The sequence below is a fragment of the Argopecten irradians genome, chromosome 1 (genome assembly GCF_041381155.1).
Source record: "Argopecten irradians isolate NY chromosome 1, Ai_NY, whole genome shotgun sequence".
Taxonomy (NCBI): Eukaryota; Metazoa; Mollusca; class Bivalvia; order Pectinida; family Pectinidae; genus Argopecten; species Argopecten irradians.
Genome location: NC_091134.1, coordinates 51,709,604 through 51,714,459, shown reverse-complemented (window position 1 = coordinate 51,714,459; position 4,856 = coordinate 51,709,604).

Sequence of the window (4,856 nt, the reverse complement as noted above, 5' to 3'; positions counted from 1 at the left end):
TCAGTCCTCCGATAATCCATAATCACACACATACCATGCAAAAGCATATAAACGATGTCTATATAGTCGAACGCAATATTTTAATCCAAAATTACCGGCGCTTTCTGACTTGTGACATTGAAAGCAACGTCCTAGTGGAGAGCGATAAGAGTGACTTCTCCTGCAGTGTAATTCGATCGGTTTAGTCAGAGGTATTCCGATACGTTTAAATATTCAAACTTTCCGTGAAAACAAACGTATACTATCCATTTTCATTGAGTTGGCCCCTGTGTATTACACGGGCAATATATCTTCACGTGAATTTCGCATGAAATGTTTTCACGTCATTGTGAAAATGTTCACGTAAATTCACTTTTATTTCACGTGAAATTGTGTCGATACAGCAAATTGCCAGGCGCAAACATATTGTTATATTGAAATATCTTTTTGAGAAATGACCCATTCGGCGTCCATTTTGTCTTTTTCGCTTTGAGTAGAGCCAAATTTTCATCAGTTATGACTTCAATTACCTCTACTTAAATCATCACTGCCACAGTATGTTTAACTGTATCAATATGTTTGCTTTGAATCAAAAAGGTTTCTTTCAATTGAAATAGTAAGCACGCAAGTGGAAATGACACCGTTTTTCACCTCTTTTTTTTACATTTTATGGCAATTCCAACACATTTATTTTCTACTCTTTAATATTGAAATACATATATTTATTAAAAAAAAATCAAAAGATGTATTTAAACCTTCAACTTCATCGCCCAAACGTTAAGCTATTCAGGTTGGCGTCCTGAGGCCATCATTTCAAATCGTAATTAACATGCTCAAAAATAGTGTTTTAGACATTTGTCAAAAATTACATACCTAATACAAAAAATGATTCGGTTCATATGCTGCCCTGGTAAAATAAAATAATGAACCAGCCAAAGCTTAAAGTCATTTTTGAAAAATTACACCAAGGTGGTTAAACAATAATGGTATCTCAAATGGTCAGATCTTCTTGTTGGTTTAGAGTTATATTTACATATATATTAGTGTATAAGTAAATTGTCATTCATGTTTATTTGATTTTGCAATAACAATAATGATATATATTTGAAATGGAAAATAAATCAAGCCAGTTTTAGCTTAATTATCACCTCTATTCGATATACATGTATGCACACTTTGTCAACATTACAATTAGAGAAATAGTTTCATTATGCAGAGTTTAAAAATTCTCTCCTTTATCATATACTGTAACCATTATGTATGTATCTTTTGCCTAGGGTCTATAATTCCGCGGAATAAAGAAACTTGAAATAACAAAGATTCATAGATATGAGTTTGTTTTTTGTCAGAATTCTATGGGTGAAGGTATTTCCTTCATGGGTGCTGTGTTCGAATATTTGGAAAACAGCAATTGTATCCGAACATTTATATGATAATTGGTTCTGTTATTAGATATTTGAAAATAACATTTCTAACGTCGACAGAGACTCAGACTCGGAGTATGACTTCGAAGGATTGAGGGGGTCATCTCAAAATACATAATAATGCATTATCAACATGTCTTTGTACCTTTCTCTTGACAATATGGTTAGCTATTCGTTAAATACGGCGCGTTTATAGCATATACACTTAAAATTTGTAGTTCCGCATAACCTTACAAACTGGGATAAAATTTAAAAGATATATTGCGGCAAATTTGAAGTACATATCCATTTTTCTCTATCGTTTACATTTATCTCGGTTGAGATGCTATATCACAAGAACAAAGATTTCGTCACATCATACATACGCTGTTAGGAGGAAATTACTACATAAACAAACAAGAATTCCATAGAAGTGGATGTGTTGCCTGCAAAGTAGTTTAAAACATCACTATGTTCAACTTAGTTATTTACAGTTTAAAATATTGGTAATACTTAACTGAAGTTATCAATTATTGATCTGGGCCCATTTTTTGAAATTTGACATTTGTCTTGTATAACTGTAAGTTTATGTTACATACCTCAGCAAATGAAGTTTGATTAGAACTCATTATGATCTAAATTCATGCAATCACCAATTTTGAGTTGTCTTGGAGTCAGTATTTACATATCTAGTAATAAATATAGTCAACTGTTATCGTAGCAACCTGTTTAATATCAGAGATTTCTTTTACGAAAATTCAAGAATTACCTGTTTTGACAAGTTTAAAGTCTCGTAATTCTAGCAAATATTGACATATTTTGACCAGGATCAAACTCAGCTTAGATCTCATTGATATAAAGAAATACACAAAATTTGGTTAAATTCGGATAATAAACATTTAAGTTGTCGCACGAAAACAAGAAATTGACCGGTTTTTTTTTTTTTTTTTTTTTTTTTTTTTTGAAAATTTTAAAGTTCCATAACTCTTGCAAATGTCGACAGATTTTAACCAGTATCGAACTGATACGAGATCTTATTGATATAAAGCAATATCCAAATTTGGTTAAAATGCATAATAAATATTTAAGTTATCGCACGGAAAACAAGAAATTATCAGTTTTGACGATTTTAAAGTCTCGTAACTCTTGCAAATATCAACGGTTTTTGACCAGTATCGAACCCATCCAAGATCTTAGTGATATTAACAATAAACCAAAATTGGTTGAAATCGGACAATAAATACTAATGTTATTGCACGGAACTGTTTCCCAGACGCCGCCGACGCCGACGCCGACACCGACACCGACGCCGACGTAGTGATGCCTATATGTCGCCCATGCTTTGCAGGTGACACAAATAGATTCTGGTAGCTCTGGACATTATTTTATCTTGTGATTGGCCACTTCGGAAGGTCACCGGATCCTGAGCAATTGTGGCATCTTAGTACTATAATGTTGTACAACCCTACAACTTAATGGTGGACACAATCAATTCGTCTTTATTTAAATTTTTAGCGATTTAAAGATATCATGAAATAATTTAAAACGATGAAAACAGGGATTCAAATGAAATAGCGCAGTTTTTTTTAAAATGAAAAACTTTGAAAAACCTGTACCAATCACAATATTTTTTTTTATAATTTACATTTTATTCAGTTTTTTCATCAATACATGTAATGTACACAAAATAACTGATCAATGATCATCATACATACTTCATATATATTTACTCTTTCTCATGTGTGTAATCATACATGTACCCTTACACTCGTGCATAGCTTTTTCTCATGCTGTATAGATTATCAATATACATACACAAAACACTCTTCTTACTTGCTTAGATTCTTTCCTGGTCAATTAAACTTGCATTCACATACCCACAGTACTTTCTAATTTTTAAGTATAACATTTTATCTATTCATACATTTACATCAACATAAAGCACTTTCTTACTTAGTAAATATCTAATTTTTATTCATACATACATTTAAATTCACATATCACATTGCACTTACATTCCCGCAGAATACTTTCTAATTTCAAAACTTGCATTCACACACATTACTTTCTTAATTGATAAGGTTGCATAAAGCTTAAGTGTTATTGCAATTATTTACAAATTCATATCTGTTACAGATATATACAGTGTATATACAGTATACAAGTGATGCCATTTTGTAAGGGTACAATAAACAAGTATAAATTAAAACAGCAAATATTGAAGAAAAGAAAAGGAAACATCTTTGTTTTCATTTGCTTTAATTACAGTTTATAATTTGGTCAATATGACGTGTAACAGTACTATGTATTGATTATAGGAAAGAGAGAAATTATGATAGATAGAAAGATGAGAAAAGAAAGAGGAAAAAGGAGAAGGAGAAGAGCGAGAGAAAAAAAGGAGAATGTTATTTTAGAACAAATTGGGGAAGATGGTAAAACATAAAGCAAACATGTTAATGCAAAAACATTCTTTTATAAAACTGGAAATAGTATATTGGCTTTGTGAGGGGCTATATACCAGAATACACAGTTATCAGGGGAGATAATTCACTCAAATCTGATTATCTGAGGAATAAGTATTTATTAGAGAAGGGGGAAAACACACACACACACACACACATATATATATATGAGAATAAATATTAAATAAAAACATATAACATTTATTTAATAAATCTCAAAATATTTTTACATAATCATATATCTTATAATAATAGTGATAATCAATGAGGTATTATTTATCCCAATGCCTAGAGCGTAACTAATTTGTCCCATTTTTTTCCATTCTCCTTCAAATTTAAGTTTAGCGTTTTCATCCTTACATGTAGAAACGAATTTCTGGATTATGTAGTTGTCTTTAATAATGTTTATGAGAGAGTTAATACTAAGTGAATTATGTAAACATCTCACTCTATAAATATTACTGTTTTATAATGATTATAATTTCATTATCTACTCTGTTACTAGGTAAAGAATTCTGATGAAGGATACCGAAAAGGAAAGTTTTTTTATTAAATGAAAATGGAATATATAAGGCTGCCAATAAAGTTTCAAGACTCTCTAGTAATTTTTGTGTTTCTTTGCATTCCCATAATAGATGGGTTATGGTTTCAGGTTCAGTGTTACACAGAATACATAAAGGGGAAGTAACTACTCCAATTTTGTACAAAAATGAGTTAGTAGTAAGAATGTGATGAATCACTCTATACTGAAACCACTGGAGTTTTGTGTTTCTTGTTACCCAGAAAGGAATTTTGTAGATTTTGCACCAAGCTATTGTATCAATGTTCTCAAAAATATTATTCCACTTTTTGGTACCAGATGGTACTACATCTGATTTTATAATGATATTATAAAAAAGTTTAGAACCTTTCTTGTCTTTGAGAATGAAGTGTAGATTAATTGGTACATAAGGATAAGAAATCTTATAAATAGAGACATCATATGCTGAAAGGAAATGTTTCACTGCGGAAA